At 44.1% G+C, this 12,729-nt stretch overlaps 1 protein-coding gene and 1 long non-coding RNA gene across 2 annotated transcripts in view; both read left to right on the top strand.

Moving 5' to 3' along the window:
- Positions 1-2,323, top strand: part of LOC130274367 (uncharacterized) — a 41,087-nt gene extending 38,764 nt beyond the window's left edge. Inside the window, exon 3 of the long non-coding RNA XR_008844340.1 lies at positions 2,207-2,323. This is a non-coding gene — a long non-coding RNA (uncharacterized LOC130274367). The remainder of the gene's footprint in view (positions 1-2,206) is intronic.
- EIF3H (eukaryotic translation initiation factor 3 subunit H) overlaps positions 1-12,729 on the top strand; it is a 189,035-nt gene that overhangs the window by 38,942 nt on the left and 137,364 nt on the right.

The raw sequence follows: 12,729 nt of genomic DNA, 5'->3' as shown, positions 1-12,729 counted from the left end.
GGGAGTTGTAGTGGTGAAACAGCTGGAGCACCCTGTGTAGATGAGTTAAGGGTGGAAGTCGGCTGCCCCAGCAGGCATCAGTGACGTTGTGCCTGCTGGGGAATTCTGCCTGGTAAGTGAGCACACTACCAGGCAGACAAAAAGCCATTTCGCAGATAGTAAAAAAAAAAATTAAAAATAAAGGAAGGGGGGGGGGATTATGGATAGATGGGCAATAGGCAGGGACAGAAAAAAAAGGATGGTGGGTGGGAGCTACTCTTTACCTTTCTAGAGCCAGTTGATATATATAAAAAAAAATTTTCCCCTGCAATTCCCCCTTTAAAGGACCCCGAAGAGAGTTCCCATCTCCAACTGGGTTTATCCTTTTTGCTTCCATTGTTTGACCTACTTTGCTACATTAAAGTCACAGACATGGAGATGTTAGTTTCTTCTCTATACATCAAAGTATTCTCACCTTTCCTTTAAAGGGGTACTCTGGTGGAATGCAATTTTTTTTATTGTGTTTTATTTTTTTAAATCAACTGGTGGCAGAAAGTTATACAGATTTGTAAGTCACTTCTATATAAAAATCTTCGTCTAGAGCATACAGCAGCTGATCAGTACCGGAAAGATTAAGTTGTGTAGTTCTTTCCAGTCTGACCACAGTGCTCTCTGCTGACACCTCTGTCCTTGTCAGGCACTGTCCAGAGCAGGAGCAAATCACCATAGCAAAACTCTCCTGCTCTGGACAGTTCCCCGCATGGACAGAGGTGTCAGCAGAGAGCACTGTGGTCAGACAAAAGAAATTCAAAAAGAAAAAAACTTCCAGTGGAGCATACAGCAGCTAAGTACTGGAAGGATAAAGATTTTTTTAATAGAAGTAATTTACAAATCTGTTTAACTTTCTGGCACCAGTTGATATACATATTTTTTTTTTCATCGGAGTACCCCTTAAATGTAAATTCTATGCTTATTTCATTCCCGGCCCTCAGATTTGAAGTTGCCGGCCGGTAGACAGACGGCTACATATGTCACTGGTAACAACTGCAGCAAAGAACTGCTCGGTGTGAACCGCGGGCGCTCGCCGTTTAGCCGCACTCTTGACCACCAGCTCTTTAATAGTTGCTATTTCCTACGTAGTGAGTGACATTTAGCGGACTGGCGCTCCTGGCGGAAGCCTCGCCATGTGTTGGTAGAGAAAGGTCAGGATAATTTTCCTGATTCTATAATTCCGGCTCACTGAGTTTAGCCTTCCCCGCCACCGTCCCTTTATATTCATGTTATTATCGTTATCAACCCTCCGTGAGGCGGACAAGATGTGCCCGTTTTAGCCGCTCTTTAGTTATTGATTACAATCTGGAGCCGCCAGATAGGCTTAATACTGTGATGAAGCAAAAAATTAGGAAAATCCGGCTCCCCTAGTGAATTTAGCTCTTCACCTAAACAGGACACTTGGCTGACTTGTAAAGGAAGCTATAAATGCAGCCATTCTAGGTGTTCTATATGTCAGTATATGACTAACCAAACCACATTTCATTCATGTACTACTGGGCAGACACATAATATAAAAAGTTTTATTAACTGTCAAACGCATCATGTAGTTTATAGTATCACCTGTATACCATGCAATCTACAATACGTGGGTTGCACGAGCAGAAAACTTAAGGTTAGAATTCAAGAACATCTCCATATACCAGACAATAACAAGATTACTAACAGATCCATGTCAGGTTTCACTAAACACATCATTGATAAACATGCAGGTACTATTCCCCAAATCACTGTGACAGGCTTAGAGAGGGTACGCCCACCATCACGGGGGGGGTGACTGGAGTAGGGCTGTGTTCAGACGGGAAGCGTATTGGATTTTAGTTTTGGATACTCGCTTCCCACATGGACTCAATTTCAGACACGACCTGAGTTACATATATTAGAGGTCACTAAGTATACATACGTTTGCTGTGTACTATGTTTCTCCAGTTCATACCATCTGTGCAGTTATATCCATGTCTTGTTTTCCCTCTTGCCGGGTGCTCACCTGATTTTAGAGGGTGACGTCACCTTTTGAATAGTATATAAGGTATATCTGTTGTCTGTAGCATTGACCATGATTAAGACTTGTTAACAAGTCGAAACGCGTTGGTGCGTTTCGTTTGTGCTTTTACTTCATCCCCCTTTTCTATTTTTGGATTTCAATATGTTTCATTAAAGCCTATTTTTTATCCAGTCCTGGGAGCCGGATTTTCCTCATTTTTTGCTTCATCCTTACACCTGGGAACACGGCCCTTGCTCATTCCTTGGCTTCCGCTGGAAGGTGTGCTGAGTTCATTGCGATCTGGGTCTGCATGCTGCTTATGGTGAGCTGAACCTTTACCTTACTTTTTTGGACTTAATACTGTGATTTCTGAATTATAGCCTGAGCTCTTAGCAGTGTTTCCCAACCAGGGGGCCTCCAGGTGTTGCAAAACTACAACTCCCAGCATGCCCGGACAGCCAAAGGCTGTCCGGGCATGCTGGGAGTTGTAGTTTTGCAACACCTGGAGGCCCCCTGGTTGGGAAAAACTGTCGTAGAGGATTCTTCTCCTCCCATAGGAATTAAGGGTGCTTTTACACGGCAGTCTGTCCCGTTTTTTTTTTTTTTTTTTAACCCCGTTTCAGTTCCGTTCTTGCAGGCTGTAAACAGATGCCCCTGGCATTTTATCCCCTATCCAAAGGACCCCGGGGATTTTTTTTTTTTTTTTGAGTCAGAAGCATTTACATGAAAAAAAATAAAATAAATTTTATGAATAGAAATACTCCTCCTCCGCATGAAACCTGCCTTTCCGCGCGGAATTCCGCGCCAATTCCGCACAAAATCGCTGCTAATTCTGAGCGGAAAAAAACGGTGTTTTGGGGCGGAAATCTGCACGTGCCATTTTTTCTGCCGTCAAAAACGGAAATGAGCATCGTAACGTCACTGCTCCGCCCCTCATGACATCACGGCCCGTCCCCTTAATGCAAGTCTATGGCAGGGGGCGTGACGACCGCCACGCCCCCTCCCATAGACTTGTATTGACGGGGGAGGGCCGTGAAGTCATGGGCGGAGCCGTGACGTAACGATGCTCCGGCCCCTGTATTGCCCGTCATTACGTGCAGAGCCATCTCGCTCTGCGCAGTAATGATAGCGGGGTGCTGCAGCAGCGATCCCGGGGGTCCCCAGCAGCGGGACCCCGGCGATCTGACATCTTATCCCCTATCCTTTTGGATAGGGGATAAGATGTCTAGGGGCAGAGTTACCCCTTTAAGAACTGTTATTTAAAAAAAAAATTCCATTCATGTCAATGGGATTTGTTTACAATCCGTTTGTACCAGTCTGCACTCATTTCCGTTTTTGACGGCAGAAAAAATGGCACGTGCAGATTTCCGCTCCAAAACAGTTTTTTTCCGCTCAGAATTGGCAGCGATTTCGTGCGGAATTGGCGCGGAATTCCTCGCGGAAAGACAGGTTTCATTGATCTCTATGGGAGAACGACGCTGATTCCGCCTGAAAGAAAGAACAAGTTGTTTCTTCTCGCGGAACAGACTTCCTCTTCAGAATTTTGCTTGAGGAAATTCCTCAGTGTGAACTGAGGGGCATAAATTCTGCACAACTCTGAGGATTTTCACTGCTGAATGAATTGGAGAGGAAAAAGAGAGCAGAATTACTTGTGGAAATTCCTCTCCAATGCCTCAGTGTGAACATACCCTTAAGATTATAGGGCAAATCATTTATTATATTTCTCCATGACAATATTTTTCTAAAAATGTAGAGTAAGAAAATGCCAAAGCAGAGGATTCATGGGAAATGTAGGGTACTTTACAGAACCCACATCCTTGTGCTTTTTTAAACTAAAGCCTATCCCATGCCTGCCACATCAGCAAAAAGAGGTAAGCACTCGCCATTGACAAGAACTTACATTACTCTTTAACAATAGCGTATGCTAAAAAATCAGCTTTTTTAAAGCCTACCTGTCGTATCACAAAAAAAATAATGCTTTATATTCTCCCTAGGATATATATCTATCTATCCACTGTATCCACCCACTTGTGGGTATGTCATTGCAAATTGATGACCCTATAAATATGTTGCACTTGTACACTTTTTTTGTATGCTTGAAAAATACCCCATTGAGAGGGTTGAAGCGTTGCAGATGTGATGGGTGAATAAAGATCACTGATTTTTTTTTTCGCTTTAAAATAGCTTGAGTGCCGCTTTTCGCCTTTTTTTGAATTTCTATATTATATATTATAATAATAATAATAATATTTGTTGTTTGTTTTTTTTTTTTTTTTTTTTTTTTTGCGTCTAGCTTCTCTGTATTTGGCTCACAAATCCCTTCCTTCTGCTGATTTTGAGTCTGACAGTGCCCATTTAAAGGAGTTGTCTCATCTTGACAACCCTTTCTCATTGAGAACACAGGCACATTCAGCCAAACCGAGCATGCGTGTATATGGGGCGTATAGTAGAAATAGCTCTGACCAACCTCATAGACTTCCTGAAGGGCCTTCCTCCACTTGGACGACCCCTCTGAGCCAGAAGTGATCAGTTCCCATTCATTTGAGCAGACTCCATGTGATACCACACTTCCTTACTGTGGCCATTATGGACTCCTCTGACCCTAGTAGAATATGTATGTTATATACTGCCTTTCCACATTCATATCATATATTTGCTTTATGTACAGATTATATCTGCATATATTTTACACTGTGTTTACAGGCTGTATATGACTTAGGGTAGGGTCACACACTGCGCATCCGCAGCGTCAAATACGCTGCGGATGTGCTGTATGACCTTACCCTTAATCATCTGTTTTCTTGCTTGAATTCCTGGTATTTACTAGTGGGCTATTGTTAAAGGAGTAGTACAGTGAAACATAACTCATCCCCTACTCAAAGGATAGGGGATAAGTTATAGATTGCGAGGGTCAGACTGCTTCGATCTCCTGAATGGAGCCTCGGCTTTCGGCCTGAAGCGTGTGTCCGAACCCCCGGAGGAAGGGGGCGTGTGGGTTTGCACGCCCCCTTCCAGTAGACTGCCAGGGCCCTGTTCAGGAGATTGCTGGAGGGGGGTCCCACCGGTCAGCCCCCCTGATCTAGTAACTTATTCCCTATCCTTTGGATAGGGGATATGTTATGTTTCACTACAGAACTATTTAAATTCGGGTGGATATGGGAGCCGCGGCCCCCGATAGACTTCATCCCTGGTTAAGTTCTCCGCTCATAGTGTAAATCGTGATTGATGTCCGCGGAGCTTCCAGACTGTAAAAACCGTTTGCCGCTGTCCTTGAGTGTGTTTGATGGGTAATGGTGAAGCCTTATAAGAATTACAGCCACCGTCCTGACAGACGGAAATAAAATAGCTGCTCGCTCCATCCTTGTCTTTATTTCACCGTGCTCCTGTCTGCTCGGATCTTGGAATAGCCGCTCTTGTTGCTTTTAACCCTATAGAGCAGTGGACTCAAACTGTGGCCCTCCAAATGTCGCAAAACTTCAACTCCTAGCATGCCCGGACAGCCAACGGCTGTCCGGGCATGCTGGGAGTTGAAGTTTTGCAACATCTGAAGGGCCACATTGGGTATAAGAGAGCGCTGGTGGTTCAACAGTTAATACCACCCACCCCGCCTATAGCGTATGTTGTATGAAGACAGGGAAGCAGCCTGTGACAGAGACTTCGGTGTAATTTTCTGCTCTCTGCCGGCAAAGTTATTTAGGCGCGGCACATGCATATAGGGTTGGCTATTTTCAAGCTGAATCTCATCACATTACTGTCTCGCAACGGAACCATTCATTTCGTCCGGCTAATGGAATTTCATGCTTTCAGACCGGACGCGCTTGGGGAAACGTTTTCAAACCTTTAGCTAAAGGGATGCGTAGATCTATTTCCCCCTAAATTAAAGAGATGGGGGATGGGGAAGTCGCTCCTGGATTTGCTTTCTTGCATGAAGCCTTCAGCTGTCCCATAGTTATAGAAAATGTCAAGAGAAAGTAGGTTGCAGTCGCCCGACCTGCGTAAAAGAGGAACGGCTTTATTCCAACATTCCTAATAAAAAAAGTGCCCAAGGGGAGGGGTGAAGGGAGTCTGTAGCCAGCACAAAGCTGACTCACAGAGAGGCTGACGTCTATTTTGCGAAACGGACGTCAGCCTCTCCGCCGGTTAGCTTTGTGCGGACCACTGACTCTCTTCACCATAGGAGTCCATGGTCAGCTATGCCTCTTCTACGCAGATCGGGAGGGTGCAACCTACTTTTTTACATTTTCTACTTTAATCACAAGTCATACCAATTAGGTTACAGATCCCCTTTATTTTTTTCCGCTTGTATACCTACCTGCTTCTCTGCTGAACCATACACTGAATTAGTCTTTTTGTAACACTGCCTGCCTCAGCTTCTCTGTCCAGTGTCCCAAAACTGAAGTCCTGGTCGTCCGATGACTTGCCTTTATTGGCCTTTTCTAGCCGTAGACTTGTACTACGTAGTACTTGAGGTTCATGCGCGAACCTTCATAAGGTGCCCCCTTTCCATTGCTTCAGGTTTTCCCGTTTCTGTCCAGAGAGAATATCTTGGGTCAGGCCGAGATGACGTTTAATGGAATCTCTAGATTCAGTAATGAGGTTTAGGCTGGAAAAACACATTTTGTGCGAAAGATGTCAAAAAGAGAACCATACTTGACACACTTAATTATTTTATTTTTATTTTTTTTATGCAGCCAGATGTTAGCTGGGAGTCTGTGAGGAGATATGAAACTTCATACCCACATATTTTTAGATTTTTTTGTTGTTGCAGTTTTACAACATTGCAACATGATCTGGGTATGGTGTTATTTTTTTAATCTTTTGTCAATTCTGAAGGATTTCACGTTTTGAGACCCGGGGGTGACGTGGGAAGTCTCAACCGTGGTAACATCTGCTTCGAGGTCTGGCTTTTTGTCGGCTCATTGGACCACACGGCAACGATTAGCTTAATGAACTTACTTTCGTCGCCTGCCCATTTGGCACTGAACGGATGTGCCGCCACAATGACTTTTACTTTATTTGTTCTTTTAGTTGCTTTCTCCAGAGGGTTTGGTATTCAGTGATGAGCTTTTTTTTCCCCTTAAATTTTGGATGGTTTTCTGCCGAAATCATCAAATACTTAATAAGTTTCAGCCTAATTGCACCTCTGAGTAAACTATTTTATTGTGGCAAAATGTTTTTTGATTTATAGTAGTTTCAAATGTAGATTTTGGATGTTTTGAATTTTCCGGAGCTTTTACTAGCCTTTGAGGCTAGTCTTAAAGGCAGTGTTTCCCAACCAGGGGGAGCCTTCAGCTGTTGCAAAGCTACAACTCCCAGCATGCCCAGACTAAAACTCCTAGCGTGCCCCCAAAAAAAAAAAAATTAGATAACTACCCAAAGACTGTTTTCATACGGGCGCCTTACTGTGAACGTCCTTTATAATTAGCAAAGTAGCTTGGGTGTAAACAGGTATAAGTGTTCAAAAATTTAGCAACATTTTAAAAAATTTGAAGTTAACGACCGCTATAAAAATCTGACCGTGCCACACTACATTAGAGTACATTTTTGGCTAGCCGAAAGATTTGCACAGTTTAAAAGTACGGTTTACTCCGAGAAATGGTGTAAATCTGTTAATAAATGCAGCTTTTGTGGCAGATTCCCAGTCTTGTACGGACACTAATGCTTTCAGGACAGGTTTTCCACCACAAATTTTTGGTTACCAATTAATGAGAGGAAAAACCACCACCTCCTTCTTCTACCTGTAGGGGCACCACTTATTTACTGCCCAGGAGCAGGACGTGACTATTGACTTTTTTTGGCCCTGGACGGCGTCACGATCCGTAACAAAAAGCAAACAAAAACTGAGCAGTTGGACAGGAAACCTGATAAAGGAGGCAGCACAATGGCTGGAAGTTTAAAAAGCCGAATATCTCCACGGGATGACAATGGGAGAAGTGATTTCTATATTTAATGTTCTCTTATCGCATTTGACGCTGCTGAAATCAAGCTGTTTCAGAGTAGAGAAATGCATAAAGCAGAGACTGGTAAGACTGATGTGCGGGGCAGAGGTTACACTGATTGGAACGCTGCGGAGGAACACCACCAGCCTGTGCCTGCCAGCCACAAAGGAAGGGACTTCTCCCTCAAGGTATTTTACTGGGATACAATAGCAAATCATACATACATTAGAGGGAATAAAATGGGTAAAAAGCCTTTTACCTGCACATTTAAGAAATTGTCTATCATTTTTTTTTTTGTTGTATTTTTTTTCCCCTTCCATTTCTCTGAAATTGTGTTACCATAGAGACCTATTCATCGCACGCTGTGAACTGCACGTGCCGCATGCACAAGTAGAAGCCGACCCTGTGGATTTCATGGCTCGCGTGACGTTACTGAAGTATTGGGCAGCGTGTGACTTCAGTGCTGATACTGTGCCAGAACTGCTACGAGAAATCCACCTGAGCCTGTGTTTACAGGGGTGTCACGGCTTCCAAATATAGCCCTAAGTGTTTTGTGGGTTCCATCCCTGCTCCGCAACATGTCCAATGCCACCTTCTACCACAAACATTCTTTCATAACTTTTGGAGATTTTATCACCCTTTTGTGCCTTCTCAGAAGTTTGTGTGACTGCCCATTCAAGATTAAAAAAACTGCCTGCTCCCCCAAGTTTATCAGGACCCACGGAATCATAATCCCGTTGCAATCTTCTACTTCCAAATGTCAACTGAAGGATCACCCACCAATAATTAATGAAAGTGCTGAATATTGTGTGAATATCTCGCTAAACTGGTATCTGTACACTCGTGGTAGATGATGGGTAAGAGGATTGGAGAAATGTGGGTCCTCAATCGCAAAGGACAAAAAAAGATCATCATTGGGGGGGGGGGGGGGGTGTGTATGTCTGGAAATGGAAATTTTGTGGCCTAGGACAATCTGGTGGAGCTCTGTGGCTAAAGTCTATATGATGGTCTACAAAGTTGCAAAAGGTGGTCATATTAGATAGAAGGCTGGACTGTACGATAGTTACGCAAATTTTCATCTGATGACTGAACCCACAAAGCCTGGCATACATTTTATTGGCCATAGTGGTCATCACATCATCAATGACAACGGGCAAAGGATGAACAATCTGGAAACATTTTAACAACCCCTGCCCCGCATATCTCCGGACAGAGATTTCATGGTGTGAATGAGCCCTAAAAGGATTTCTACAAGGATATTTTTAACTCCGTTTTCCTCCTCCATACTTGTTCACACTGAGCAATGTGAGGCAGATTCCTCACAGATTTTCATGCAAGTTCTGCCTGGAATCCAAGCTCCATTGATTTTAATGTGAAGTCTGAGGATTTAATTCCTGTCTTGAACATTTTTCCCAATTTTCCCAAATCTGCCTTGTTGGAGATCCATGAGAATTTTTCCTAGTCAGTTTCTCAGATAATGTAACTCCTTCATTTACATACCCTTAAATGCTGAAATTTTTTTTTTATTCCAAAGTTTCCTTTTAAAGGGGGACTCCGCTTTCAGACATCTTATCCCCTATTTAGAATGCTGCAGCACCCGTCGTTCTAAATTAATGCCAGGTACCTGTTGCAGTGTTTGTGGCGTCACGACCACGCCACCTAGTGATGTCTCGCCACGCCCCCTTCATGCATGTCTACAGGAGGGGGAGTGTCTGCCGACCCCCCCTCCTCTCCCGTAGGCATGAATGGAGGAGACATGGCGTGACAGCATGAGGCAGAGCACCTTAGTACCCCTTTAAAAATGTGTTCCGGCTTTATACATCTTATCCCCTATCCAAAGGATAGGGGATAAGATGATGATCGCAGGGGTCCTGCCACGGGGGACCCCCGCGATCTCTGTGCAGCCCCTACCATTAAGACAGGGATGTGACGTCACGGCCATGCTCCCTCCATTCAGGTCTATGGGAGGGGCGTGATTGCTGTCGAGAAGGGGCCCTAGTGATATCATGCCATGCCCCCTCCATTCAGGTCTATGGGAGGGGGTGTGACTGTCACGTCCCTGCCTCGGAGGCAGCGCCCAGCAAAGAACCAGCCGCACTTTTATTCACAGGCTGTGGAGCCCAGTTTTAGAGGAATTTTGTAAATCTTCAGTAGCTCCTGCAAGCAAAGTCTCGTAGAAACTCAAAAGCGACCATTTGCCCTGTTTGTTTTCATGGTTTGACAGCAGTTCACACCCGAATATTAAAGGGGTTGTCTGAGACTGAAAAACCATGGCTTCCTCCTTCATGGACACGTAGATTATAATTTTAAACCACATCGCATCCTATAATCCGCCGTCTTGTTACATCAATGATTTTACTTGTCTGGTTTGCATAGAACATTGTATTCACTCAGCGCCCGCACATGGTTTTTATGCAAATATACTTGTTTTCTGTAAAGTACGGCTTACGTTGTTTTTATAAATCCCTCTATATTCAGTCAATTATGTGCTTTCTGGGAGAGCGGGCGTCCGTAACCTTCTGTTTTTCTAGTACAAGTTGCTCTGCTTTTGTTTCCAGCTCTGCGGGAGTCCAGTGACACAACTGAATTGCAGGTCGCAGGAAGTAGAAAGCGCAGTCCAGGCTTATACTACAGCTGTCACATCTGTATGCGCCTCCATTTACACGTATGTGACTCCCCTGACATGCACACGTGTGCAGCATCTTCTGCTGTCTTAGGCCGCTGACTCCATAGTATCACGTTTATATTGCTCCTGATGGCCTGTTACTGGGGTTTGCTTTAAATTATCACTTCTCTTGTTGCTGTGTGTGTGTGTGTGTGTGTGTGTGTGTATGTGAGATAGATATATATATATATATATATATATATATATATATATATATATATATATATATCTATCTCTATCTATCTATCTATCTATCTATATCTATTTATATTATGACAAGTCTATTCTTTCTGCGGCAGAAATATCTGCTGAGGAAATTCCACCGTGTGCACAGTGCAGCAGTGTCTGATTGAAATAAACAGGACTCTGCTACAGCGGAATGTCCATGCAGAATATTCTACGGAATTCCACACAGACATTTCGCCGAACATACTCTTACACTCCCCGAGTGCTGCACAATACCGAGCACAAATCTTGATTTTCAGCGGTCGTTAGACCTTTACTACTCAATCAGGTTGGGGCGCACAAATTGTGAATTTTTTTTGGCCGGACATTCCCTATTTGGCCAAAAGGTCCGATGATTGAGCGTTGTCTTGTTTGTTGGCTAATCGCTGGTCTTTTTGCAAATGAAGATTATCATGAACAGGCTTTCGTATTAAGAGGGGTCATCATCTACGTCTGGAGGAAGGGAGGATTCTGCGCCAGCACATTCGGCAGCTCTTATGGAACTTTCTGCCAGAGGAAATGGTCATGTAAGCTCAATAAGAGATCAGCAGGGGCCTGGACACACATCTGGAGAGTATTAACATGGAGACTAGATTCCTAGGGACAGAACGTTAATCCAGGGATTTATTCTGATTGCCATATTGGAGTGTGGAAGGAATTTTCCCCCCTCATTATGGAGCAAATGGCATCAGCCTCATTGTTTTTTTTTTTTTTTGTAGGGATGCACCGAAAGGGAAATTTTGGGCCGAAACCAAAAATGTTGGCTGTGCTTGGCCAAAAAACGAAAATGCATTGCCACGCCCACTTTTTCAATATATAGTTTTTGTAAAATTGTATTAACATTTTTTTTTTGTTACTGATGTACTTGAAGGGGATGTAGTGTGGCTATAGGTACTGGCCGAGCTTGGAGGCACAACACTGCCACTCATCATACATTGACTCACGATCAGCTCCACTGAGCTACCGCAGAATGTTTTCGGCATTTTAGACTCCACAATGAACTTTGATCACGTTGTCTAAAGGGTTAATGCTGGACATCACATGGGTCAGTGATGTCTGGCATTAACTAGTATGAAGCGAGCTCAGCTCCTGAGCTCTCTACATACACACAGCGGCCAGCCATGTAAGGGTTAAGTCACCCCCTCCTCGGCACTGCTGGGAGGAGTGATAGTGGGCTTGGGCCATGCCGCACGAAGGGGGGGGGGTGGGGGGGTGACGACGACTGTGGTGGCGATATACTGCCGATTGTGACCACTGTAGATCCTGCTGTATCGGAGCAAGGAATAAGCATAGGGAGGATGAGGCATTGTAGCACCGGTGTGGCACTCCACTGAAATTATCAGCAGGAAATCCCCTTAGCCAAAAAGGCTGAAAGGGCATTTTCGGCGGCCAAAATTTTGGTGTATCCCTAGTTTTTTTGCCGCCTACTGAATCAACAAAGTAGGGACACAATTGGGATATGGGTTGATCTTGATGGACCCTGGAACTGTTTAAACGCTCGTTCAACCGATAATCGGCTTGTGTAAATGGGGCCTTTATCATTACATTACTAGATATTTGCCAAACTATGCTGACCCGCAAAATGGTGGTAAAATTGTTGAAATACTACAAGGAAGACTGCTAAATTGTATGAGATTCCCAGTGCATAGGACCTTGAGTCGTCTTTTTCTTGTCAACTTATCAATGGGAAATGCTCTTTAACCTTGGAAAGCTGACAGAGCAGTGTTGTCCATTATGTTCTCCAAGGCCGAGCTCCGCTCATATTCACCTATAATGTATGTGTAGAGCAGAGTCCTGCTAGAAGCGTGGCACTGCGATCGTGACACAGAATGCTCTTCCGTCCAGGCCAAATGCAGATCCATTATCGTAGCATGTGCGCCTACAGA

The sequence above is a fragment of the Hyla sarda genome, chromosome 5 (assembly GCF_029499605.1).
Source record: "Hyla sarda isolate aHylSar1 chromosome 5, aHylSar1.hap1, whole genome shotgun sequence".
Classification (NCBI taxonomy): domain Eukaryota; kingdom Metazoa; phylum Chordata; class Amphibia; order Anura; family Hylidae; genus Hyla; species Hyla sarda.
This window is presented reverse-complemented; position numbering and strand designations above follow the sequence as displayed.